We start from the raw sequence: 12,783 nt of genomic DNA on the forward strand, positions 1-12,783 counted from the left end.
CTGTAACTGCCTCTAATTCCGTCGTGATAGACTTCTACAAGCTAGAGAACCCCATCGAAGATTACTTCGCCTGAAACGACCTTCTAGCACTTTGTGACCATCTTCCGCAAGCCAGGGAACACGATTGAAGATTGCTTCGCCTGAAACTGTCCACATTTGTTGCGACAATACCTTGAATAGTGTCACCGAAGACCAACGCCTATCGATCCTTTGCTTTTTCTATGCCAGTGTGTCGGCACTTTGCTGCTTTTGAACCAGTATGTCGGAGAGGTCGCCTGCTGGTACCCCATGGCGATCTCATGCTTTCCCAGGGTGGTGCTACGAGGAGGAATTGCTGCTGTTGTTAGCTCTGACGCCTGTTCTGTCAGCGGAGGCGGCGGTATGATTTTTATCTTTTACCTTTTTGCTAAGTAGCCCCCAAGCTATATTTTACTCACTTTGATTTGCTTTTTTTTTTGCCAGAATGAGCCTACTGAATTCGTGCCCCCTCGTATGTCCATCCATTATCAGGGGACATACGGGCCTATCGAGGGGATGATCCCTCCGGCTCCCGAGGGCCACCAGACTCGGGTGAGTTTATTTACTTGTTATGTGTTCATATCTGTCTTGTATTGTTACTGATTTTATTTTTTTGACAGTTCTCGCACGCTAGATGGCTACGGCGATGGCGAGGTGCATAGACGCCTTTCGGAGCCAGCTCGTGCGGATGAGGAACGTGGCTTCCTGTCGTCGCGACGACGCTGTTCAGGAGGTAGCTTTTTCTCTTTATTTCTACATTGTTTATATTTCTATTCTCATTGCTTATGACTTGATTTCTACTTTCAAGGATAGCCCATTCCTTCCCGTACCCGGACGAGACCTGAGGTTCGGAGAGATTCGCCTAGGTCTAGCTCGAGGCGTTGCCGCACTACTTCTAGTGGTCGGGGTGGCCGATCTGATGCTGCCCGGACCGAGGCGGTGGAGGGCTCGAGCTCTTCATCTGAGAGTGCGCATGCTGGGCCGACAGGCTAAGGAGAGGCGACTTCGGCTCCGAGAGGTGGTAGGATGTACGAGGTTGGCTCATCATTGCAGTAGCCTCCGCAGCCTCAACCTCTACTGATTCATCACTAGGACGACCTTGGGTGGACGGGTCCTGAGTTAGGTTTCCCTCCTCTTGGAGAGACTGGAGCTGGTGGGGAGCATACTCCTCGTTCTGTGCAGTTTTTTGATATGATGAACATTCCTCATCATCCGCGTCCTCCAGCGCCGTAGTCGTACATGTGTTGTATATTTATTTTGACTTTTGTAGGACTTTGCCTGATTGACTCATTTGTTAGACATATTTTTATATACACACTATTATATATTATTACTGTATTATTCTTGCATTTATTTTTCATTTTTATGTGCATATGTGTGTGTGCAAAGAATTGTGATAAATTTGTGATTAATTTTGCGCAAAATTTTCCATCATTTTTATTACTAATGGAGGGTATCCGACTTTCTCCCCCAAAAAAAGAAAAAATGAAAAATAAATTAGACATGCACAAACCTAAATTTAATTAAGTCTGAATAAATCCAAAAAGAAAATAGAAGTAAAATATATGAAATTAATATGTAAGGGTATTTGTAGAAAGGGGTAAGATCGTAAAGTCATTGTACAAATTCGAATCATAGCCATAAAACGTGGTTTGCATAGCACGTTGAGGAAACGCTGTAGCGCCACATGTCGCCAAAAGTTTTGCACTGTCTCCTAGCGTTGCTGCTGTCGCCAGGCGACAAGCTTGTCGTTTGGCGTTGCAGTGCGCTGATTCCGAGTCCTTTCCGGAGTAAAACTGCATCGGTTTTGTGCATAAATAGCCCCCTGACTACCGAATTTTTGTATAATTCCAACAGATTAATCATAATCTTAATTTCTCAACAAATAATCATGTCTTTAGTTACTAAGAGTTTTACCAATTTCACTCGTGAATGGTGTCGGTCTTTAACTGCTAAAGAGAGAAAAGAACTTGACTTTTTTCACATGGGAGGTATTTATGGTGTTTGAATTAGCCTTTTACTGGAAGAATTTGGTGCCATCTTAGGCTTCCCTTCATTAGATCTTGCGGTAATCCCTAGAATAAATGAATATTATTACAAAGATTTAGAGCGCTTCTTTAATTTAAGAGACAGACATCTAACAAATATTGTAGATGGTACTGTAGTTAATTAAAAAGAATTTGCACGCCATTACTTTGATAGACCCTATTTTCAATCTTTTCATGTTTATAGAAGAAGGGCTTTTTCTCTATGGCTTCCTTAACCAATATCTTATCACTAGTGGTAGAACTAATGAGGGTCAAGCAATTATATTGACTATTTTGGAGCAAATTGAATCCGGAAGAAATCCAATGCCAATAATTGCAGGAGAGACTATGCTTAGTCTTGATGAATTGAAGAGAAATCCAAAAGCACCTTTTCTAATTTTATTACAGGTAGAAAAATAATATTTTTAATTATAGAAATCAAAACATATATATTTGTATAGTAATATTAATTAATTTGCATTGAAATTTTATTTTTTTTATTTTTATTTTTTTGCAAATATGGATAATGGAGAGACTAGAATTAATTAATCCTCCTGACAATATTGAAAAATATACTCCAAATTGCTTTATGAGGCGAAAAAAACACTTCTCTAAGATGGGGCGTCATGAATGGAATAAAGTCTTTGCCTCTTGCAACTTTGCTATCAAGTGGGTCATCCCTTGGTGGAAAATAGAGAAGATGGTTGGTGTCAACAAGCAATCTTTCTGTCGTCTTCCATGCTTAACCAAGATGACTTTTTATTATCCTTGCAGGGTAAAATGACAGTACGGCCTACTTCAAACAATTCCTTTTGGGGATCTTCGTCGTCCCAATGAATTCCCTGTTTACAAGAAGTAGAGAAATTTGACACATATTGGAGCGCTAGGCCTTTATGGAAAGTAGTTACCCAAAAGGTTCCTCCTTCCTTGCCCAATGATGTGAAGAGATGGCTTCTTAAGAAGACTTCAAAGGACATGAAGAAAAATCCAAGTAAAACCAATGTGAGGTGACAAAGTGATTCCTTTTAAGGAACGCTTGGGTGAAAAGATTGAATTCAAAACACTTGTGATGCCTAAGAAGAAAGACTCTACAAAGGATAATGGGAAAAGAAAAGATGACACTTCTGAAAACAAGGTTTAGGTAGAAAAGAAACATGGAGTCCTAGCTAAGGGAGAAACCATTTACTCTAAAATTGAATGTAGGTCCTCTAAAGGATGCCTACTAGCTAAAGTCATGGACGATGAAGAGGATTCAGATAAAAATTGGAAAAGTGGAAAGAAAGAGAAGAATGATTGAAGCATTGCTTAACTTCCAATTTATTAGACTTAGTTTTAAATTTAAAGTTAATTTTTTTTTATTAAGCTTTCATTTAAATTCCATCAATATTGTAATTTTTATTTTATTTTATTAATGAAATTTTAGCTTTTTAATTAAATCAACTTCTTAAAATTTAATTCATTAAAGCAATGAAAACAAATTATTTTATTTTCCAGAAAACATTTTCGAGTACGGAAGTCGAAAATTTTCCGAAAAACGCCGAAATTTGCCCAGGTAATCCCGGAAGAGCGGCGCCGCTGTTTTGCAGCTGTCGCCAGACATTGTCGTCTGTCGTCCGGCGACAGGCGATGTCGCCATGCGCTGCAATCTGTCGGCCAACGACAGACTTCTTTTTGTGATGCTGCTATTATGTCGAATTTCTTTTATTTCTGAATGCGAGGTTTGCGAAAATTAATGTGGTCGCACCCTGTAAAGGGTTTCCTACGTAACCTTTCCTAAGGAATCAGACCAAACGTAGCTCTCTTGAGTATCCTACTCAAGTAATTATGGGCAGTACTTTTTAAGTTGGTCAAGATTTGTCATGTTCGAGAACTCATTGCCGTCTATATCTGTTAATTTTGCTGCACCTCCTGATAGGATTGTTTTGACAATATAGGGTCCGGGCCAACTAGACCTAAATTTGCCTCACGGATCAAAAATATTTTTCCTTAATGCTTTTAACACCAAGTCTCCTACTTTGATGTTTCTCGTCTTGACCTTCTTATTAAAATGTCTAGTGATCCGTGTCATTTTTGGCACCTTTAGGCTATAATTTCTTTATATTTCTATGCTCGTTTTAGTCGTTTATGTCGTGTTTTTAGGGAATAATGCTTGATTTGCGTGTTTGTGTGTTAGTTTAGAGAAATGCGTGCTTTTAATGGTTTTCTTATAATTTTATTCATTTCTCGGCTATTTCCCTCTCTTCTCCGTTTGTTTGACTTGTTCTGTAGGTGTGTTGAGCTTCCCGGGATTTAATCATCAAGGAAGGAGCTCAAGTGCATTCAAGGAATTTAACGGAGCCAAGTTAGGGAAGCCAAGAACTCAAGTCAAGCCAATCCAAGAAACAAATGAAAATGAAGGCTTGCAAAGTATTGAAAAGGACTTTTGTGCATCTCGTCGGCCATTTCTCAAGTTCTACAGATAGGATTGGGGTGATTCAAGTTGGGTTAGAAACTAGACTTGAATAGCTTTCTAATGATAGGTCTCCCACCTTCATACGATTCCTAGATTGTGAGTTACAGCCTTACAAAGTGTGCCCTGTAAATCTGCCGCAACCTATTTCTGCCGATTTTAGACAGTAAGTCCCCAAGGGCTGGCCGCGCGCTTTGGTCATGGGCTTTGGTCATGGGCGCGGCTTTCGGGGTGTCCGTTCCCATTCGCGGGCGCGGGATTCTTGGTCTTTTACGATTTTAAGCTTCTTTTCTCCTATTTGTTTATAGATAGTTTTGGGTTTTCATTATAATTCATTCATATAATTCTAGTCTTAGAATAGTTTTCTCTCTCTTAATTTGAGAGCTTCTCTCTCTAGATTAGGCTAGATTAGGAGTAGTTTTAGAGAGAGAAAGTGAAGCATTTCAATGGTGATTGAGAAATTGAAGATACAAGGGTGACAATTGTGTTCAAGATCTTCTCTATTATCAATGAGCATTCTTAAATCTATCTCACCTTAATGCTTTGTTTAATTTCATGTTTGTTTGGATTGACTTTGATGTTTGATGCTTGATTAGTGTAGTTATTCTTGATTTTTTTTTATTCTTGATTTCCATAGTTGTTAGTTGATAGATTATGATTCTTGAATAGTTGTTTGGCTAGAATTGGGTGAAACTTCTATGATTCATTAATTGTGATTAATTTGGGAATTTTATTGATTGATTGTTGAGATTAAAGTGATTAATGAAGGTTTGCATGTGTGTAATTCGATTAGGCCTCGAGAATTATTCTAGATTGCATTGTAATTGCTAATGACACGAACAATTGATTTAGTATTTGCAATTATCGATTGGTTTTGATTGTGATTCTCTTATTTTGTTATTCATAGTGAACCCTAGCTTAACAATTAGGAGATAGTTCTTTGATTCTAATTGATTGATCTTATCATTAGTCTTCACAACCTTTGATTGACTTGATCTTTCTAAGTTGTTACAATTGACATGGTTACTTGTTGATCCCCGTTCCTAGTGTTTTATTACTTTGGTTACTTGTTCTGTTAGTTATTAGTATTCTCCCTTTACCCTTTGATTTCGACCTAGCTTAGGCGCATAATTGAAAGTGCTTGAACATTGTCGTTCCTTTGGGTTCGACCCTTGACTTGCCTCTATTCTCGTATTTAGGTTTGTTAAGTGTTTATAAATTTAGTTTGACCGAGGAAAGATTAGATAACGACCTAGTTTTCCCCTCGTCATCCAGCCATACGGTTTTGATAGCATTGGGTATAATGCAGAGCTTCTAGTCACTTTTCATCAAGTAGAATGAGCTATTCATACCTTACTCTAGTCCATTCGACTTCATCAAGTTTACTTTCTAATGCAATGCGTAGAGATGGTATCTCTAGCTCTACAAGTTTTACAACATCCATTCCATAAACCAAGGAGAATGACATATTTCCTGTTGATGTGCGAATTGACGTGCGATAAACCTAAAGTGCGAAATGGAGTTTGTCAGGCCAATCCTTGTAGTTTTCTGTCATTTTCTCAATGATAGTCTTTAGATTTTTATTAGCTACCTTAACTGCTTCGTTTTCTTGAGGTCTATAGGGGGAAGAATGATGATGTGGGACTCCATATCGACAAATGATATTTCTTTCGATACAGCGTGCTACATGTTTTACAGTGATTTTAGCATATGATTGTGCTTCAACCCACTTTGTAAAGTAATCAATTGCTGCTAGGATGTATTCGTGACCTCCTTTTCCAGGAGGGGTAATTTTGCCAATGATATCAATTCCCCATGTAGAGAATGGCCATGGTGAAGTGTATATATAAAGTAGAGATGGAGGAACATGTTGTAAATTAGCATAAATTTGGCATTTAAGGCATCTTTTTACATATTGATGACAATCCCTATTCATGGTAGTCCAATAGTACCCTTCTCGCATTTCTTTTGGACTAGCATTTTTCCATTAACATGGGTTCCACAAATGCCTCCGTGGACTATCCTCATAGCACTTTGGGCATCCTTTTTTCCTAACATAAGAGAGCTCGACCCTTAGGAACCCTTTTATGTAACTCGTTGTCTATGAGTACGTATTGGGAAGCCAAGAGTCTTAATGCTCATTTTGTTCTTTTGTCGGCATGAGGAGGATATTCCCCTTTGGTGACATAATTAAGTATATATGTATACCACGGTTCTTCTTCTTCTTCTTCTTCTTCTTCTTCTTCTTCTTCTTCTTCTTCTTCTTCTTCTTCTTCTTATTCTTCATCTTAGACCACTTCATCGTCTTTTATTGCTTGAATATAAGCCGGTTTATGCCTTTTCTCTATAGTTAGAGGCATTTGCTCGATTTCCCTAGGAATCCTAACCATTAAGGTAAGTCTTGCTAAGGCATCAAAAAATTGGTTTTCCTCTCTAGGTAGATACGTGTATTCAACCTTTTCCAACTGATTGGTGAGAGTTTCTAGATAAATTTGGTAAGGGGCTAGACTTTCCCTCCTTACTTTTCATCTTTTAGAAATCTGGTTGATGATCAATGAAGAGTTTGCGAATATTCTTAATTTTATTACTCCCAATGCCAAAGTTGTTTCAAGGCATACACGAATGCTTCGTATTAACCAGCGTTCTAGGTAACGTCGAAATCTAGCTTTATAGAGATTGGAACGTGCTCTTCTTTAGGTGATACTAAAAATACTCCAACGCCATATCCCGTTTGGTTTGCGGCTCCATCAAAGTATAAAGTCTAAGTATCATCTTCTGTGACCATCAAGTCTTCGTCTGGAAATTCATTGTCATGTATTGGCTTCAAATACTCTATTGGAAAATCCGCTAAGAAATCCAAGACCACATATCCTTTGATAGCCTTTTAAGGCATGAATCTCACATCAAACTGGGCTAAATTGACTATCCACCTTGATATGCGCCCATTGAGTATAGAATTTTCGAATAGGTACTTAAGTGGATCCATTCGGGAAACTACAAAGACTGTATGCACGAGCATATAATGTCTTAACTTGGTTATGGCCCACACCAATGCGAGGCACAATTTCTCAAGCGGTGTGTAGCGTACTTCATACTCGAGCATCTTTTTTCTTAGATAGTAGATTGCATTTTATTTACCTTCTACTTCTTGTGCGAGCATAGCCCCCATTGTCTCCTTGGTGACTGTTAAGTATAACCTAAGAGGGATCCTAGGAAGTGCTGGTGCTAATACGGGAGGATTTGCGACATAGGCTTTGATCTTTTCAAGGGATTTTTGACACTCATCGTCCCATATTACTGGCACATTCTTTTTGAGTTTCTTGATTATTGGTTCACATATCGTTGTTAGCTTCGATATGAACCTACTTATATATTACAACCGGCCAATTAACCTTCGAATTTGTTTCTCGGTTTTGGGCGGTGGAATTGACATGATCGCCTTGATTTTGGTTGGGTGTATCTCTATTCCTCTAGAGCTTATGACATATCCTTAGAGCTTGCCTGAGGTGACTCCAAAAGCACACTTGGATGGATTCAACCTCATGTTGTATTTTCGTAGCCTTTCGAAGAATTTTCTTAAGGCTACTTAATGTCTTGGGTGATATTTTAATTTCACAATCATGTCTTCTACATATACCTCAACCTCTTTGTGCATCATGTCATGGAGCAGAGCAGTCGTTGCTCGTTGGTAAGTAGCACCCGCATTTTTTAACCTGAATGGCATTACCGTGTAACAGTAAGTACCCCATGGTGTTATGAATGTTGTTTTCTCCATGTCTTCTTCTACCATGAGAATTTTATTGTATCCCGCATATCCATCCATAAATGAGAGAAGTGTATGATTTACTTTATTATCTACTAAAATATCGATGTGTGGTAAAGGGAAGTCGTCCTTTGGACTTGCTTTATTTAAGTCTCGATAGTCGACACACATTCTTACCCTTCCATCCTTCTTTGGAACTGGGACCACGTTGGCTACCCATTCAGGGTATTTAGTTACCTAGATAAAACCTGCAGATATTTGTTTTTTAACTTCTTCTTTTATTTTAAGAGCTACATCGGGTTTCATTCGACGCAACTTTTGTTTTATAGGTTTCATTCCTGGAATTAGTGGTATAGTGTGTTGATCTATTTCTCTATTAATGTCTGGCATATCTTCATATGACCAAGAAAATACATTAATAAATTCTTTAAGTAGATTAATTAAATCGGTTCTTTCTTGTTCATTAAGTGTTAATCCAATTTTAACTTCTTTATAAATGGTTGAATCATTTGAGATATCAACCGTCTCAGTTTCCTCAATTATCAGTGTTTTCTTCAAGTGTTTCCGTTGCTTAAATAATTTCTTTATCATTTTCATTGTTAGTTAAGCAATGCTCGTCATCTTGGGTTAATGAAAAACACGACGAGTAAGCAGAAGAAGACATATTATTGAACTCCGAAATCATTACATCGAAAAGGGAGTTGTCCTCAGAAACTTGATTACTAACTATCCTAAAAGTAGAAATAGAAGAAATAAGGGGTGCTACAGCTAAAGACTTGGAAGATTCTACAGGAAAATACTCTGACTCATACGACTCTTTGAATATTGGTCCTTGCCCTGTTGTTATAGAGATTTTTCTTCCACTTGGAGTAGTCACCTTGACTGTCTTGCGTCATCCTTGTACTAATCCTTCCGCTGGAGGGATGAGCTTTGAAGGGTCAAAGTTCTCGCTCTGTAGGATCGTTTGGATGAGTGAGGAGTTATCCTCTATATATTTTGGCTCATATTTTTCTCGCCCAAATAATAATCTCATGACATTAAAGTCAAAGCATGGGGGTGCTTTTCCCTTGTTGATAGGAGTTGGGATTTCATCTAGAAAGTAGCAATCCAGAAAGATTTCGAACCCCGGTCTCCTTATGTCATTTACAACAAAAGGTTCAGGAAATTCATAGCTTGGATAGTCCTCTCGCTCTCTTATGAACAGTCCATTGAGGGTAAGAGGACACTGATCCATTGGGGTTGCTTTCTTTTGGGTGCGAGTGTCCCTACGCGCCTTAGACCTTTCCTGGGCTCGCTTAAGATCTTCCCGAGTCGGTTCGAAACCAAGTCCGAAAGTATCTAACTTATGGAGGCCAAGTAGTTCCAGCTGTTTCGCTATCTCCTTCTTCTTTCCTAGAGTCATTCTGATTGGACATACATTAATTGCCGATCCATTGTCTACAAGGGTCATTGGGATGTTCATTCTCTTGCAGACTAATGTGAGGTTTAGTGCCTTGTAATGCTTGTCACCTTTATGGAGGTAAATCTTTATCAGAAAAGGTGATCAAGTTGATAGGACTAGGAAGATCACTTGTAAGGAAGTTAGCCAACCCCTTAGGAGTGGTGTCGGAATCTATGCCTATCTTATCCAAGGCATTCGTTATTGCCAACCTATGTTCTCAAGACGTAGCTAGAAGATTCCATACATTCATCTCGACCTTGGTCTTTTTAAGTTGCTTGACAATGTCATTGTCTTCTATGATAGATATAGGAACTTGTTGCACGACTGGAATAGATTGTGTAGAAACGGGAGGTTGCATTCTCCCAGATCTTGTGAGGACGTCTATAGGTGAATCATCTTCATCCCAAAAATCACCTACTAAATACGACACTGAGAGTGGAGTTTTTTCCATGTCGTTTAGGTAGACGTCTTCTTCATCACGGTCCCAAACACCGTTAATAATTATGTCTTCTTCTTGTGGGGTTTGAACTAGCTTCTTATCATCAATCATCTTCTGAATTAAATCTTTGAATTTAAAACAGTTTTCAATGGTATGTCCTCTTGATTGATGGTATAGACAATAGAACTTGTCTGTCCTCTTTAGAGATTCAAATGGTCTCGGTTCGAAAGGTTTGACCTTACCATTCTCGGAGAGCATTTTGAACATTTTAGCATAGGTAGTCCCAATTGGAGTATAAAGTTTATTACTCTTCTTGGGTGTGTCAATTACTTATAGAGGGAATGTTTTCTTCTTCATGGGTGGAACTTTATCACACTTTTTTTGAAGTTCCTATCCTTGTTTCTTTGCAAATTCAATAGCCTCACGTAGTAAGTCTATTCCCTCCCACATGGACCATATAAGCATTTGCACATCTTCTTTGGTTACTGGTTCTGGAAAGTCATCCATGGCGTCGAAAAATATTTCCTCCTCTTCTTCGATAGCATGAATTTCTTCAATAGGTTTGATGAGAGATGAGGGATCAACATTGTTTTCCTCATCAGAGATGGCCAAGGAATCGGAGAGAGGTGCATTGTTGATGCTTGGCCTCTTACTGGCAGGGGGCAATGGTAGTTTGTTGTTATTAATTAAATCTTGGATAGCTTCCTTAAGCTTCCAACAATTCTCATTGAGATGGCCCCTACCTTGGTGATATTTGCAGTGTGCATTGGGGTTCCAATTAGTTGTCCTCTTTTCAACTGGTGGGTCCCCAAATGGTCCAATAGGAGTTATAAGACCGTTTGCATTCAATCGATCAAATGCGGTGTCATAACTCATACAAATAGGAGTAAAGTTTCTCCTAAATGGTTTCTTTTGTCCTTAGTTGTTCATAGCAAGGACTTCACTCAAATTAAAGGTGCTAACATTATTTGAGTGGGTGGTTTTGGAAGAAGAAGGATTGTCGTTCTTCTTGCCTTTCCAGTTATTGTTGGAGTTATTGTTAGCAGCGTTCTGTTTAGCAAGGTCGTCTTCAATATTAATCCCAATATCATAGACAGCCTTGAAGGTGTGCAGATTGTTTTGATATTTCAGATGCTTAGAGTACTTTTCTTGGAGATTCTTGATGAACAACCTCACAGATTCTTTTTCTCTTGGTACTTCAATCATCTTAGAAGAGGTTTCTCTCCATTTATTGAAGAAAGAAGTGAAACCTTCATTCTCTTTCTGTTTAAGTATCTCAAGTTCCTTATGATCAGTTTCAACTTGAATATTGCACTTTTACCTATCAATGAAAGCGTATACTATTGATTCCCAAGTAGAGGTTGTCTCTTTGTCAAGGGAGAAGAACCATTGTTGGCAAACGGTTTCAAGAGATAAGGAAAATAGAGAAGGAAATAGTTTTTTATCGATACCCTTAATACTCATTATTGTTTCAAAGGATCTTAAATTGAAATAAGGTTTATCAGTTGCCTTTGATTTTTGGATGTCGTTGGCATTGAACTTATGCGTAAGAAGCTCCTTGTCCACCGAGACCCCTTGTGAACTAATGCCCTGGAAGTTGTAATCACTAGATAGCTTTCTCAAACTTTCTTGCATAAGATCCATTTGTTGTTGCTTCAGAGGGTCATTAACTTGGAGGGTTAAGGTCTTTAACAGTTCAGTAACACCAGCCATTTGCTTCTTGAGCTCGTTAACTTCTTCTTGACTCGCCATTATCTTCTTGGCTTTCCTTTTTCAAGCGATTTGATTGTCAAAAAGTTGTACTTGAACGAAAAGGTTGTCTCTGATCAAACGTCCTTCCTTTCTTGACCACGCGCTGTAAATGAAACCATTTTTATTTTAATAACTTGACTCAAATTGACTTTGACTTTACGGGTTTATAAAAAAAAAAGAAAAAATAAAAAATAGGGTGTATATTTTTGGGAATCAAGTATAAGGTTCAAACAAGTGGTTTAATTGGAGGATTGATATCCGACTTACCCCGCTAAAAAAATGACGAAAAAACACGCGCACACAAGACTCTTTTAGACATGGTCAAAGTGTACATATTAGTGTGTGCTTTATTTGTGAGTGCAAGTGACATGCTTTGACTCTTGTGTAAGACCATGGGACTTAGTGTCTAGACTCAATTAAGGACATAATAAAGGTATTGTTATTAACAAAATAATCGAACTAATTAGCAAACTGTTGAATTAGACTCGTCATGATGACTCGAGCAAAATGTTGAACTGTCACCAAAGCAACAGGACTGTTGCCGCACTCTGTAGTGCAGCGCCAGACGACAGAGATGTCGCTCGGCGTTGCAAAGCAGCGTGTGGGGCTGCAACCCAAATCGTGGCGCCATTACTGGAGAGTTAATCTTGGACTGCTTTCAGTATTTTAACTCTACGGGACATGCCTAAAGTCGTACTAAGTCAATTCCGATTAAATTATTAGACTTTAATTACTTAAATTAATTAATTAATTAATTAATTAGGCAAAGCCTTTTTAGTCATTAATCAGTTTATTTTAGTCTTAAACATAAGTCAAACAAACGGTTAGAAAAAACACATAGAGTATGCACAACAAATAATGCACAATTAGGCAAGTAGGCACAATATGATGCAA

This window comes from Chenopodium quinoa, unplaced genomic scaffold (genome assembly GCF_001683475.1).
Source record: "Chenopodium quinoa cultivar QQ74 unplaced genomic scaffold, ASM168347v1, whole genome shotgun sequence".
Classification (NCBI taxonomy): Eukaryota; Viridiplantae; Streptophyta; class Magnoliopsida; order Caryophyllales; family Amaranthaceae; genus Chenopodium; species Chenopodium quinoa.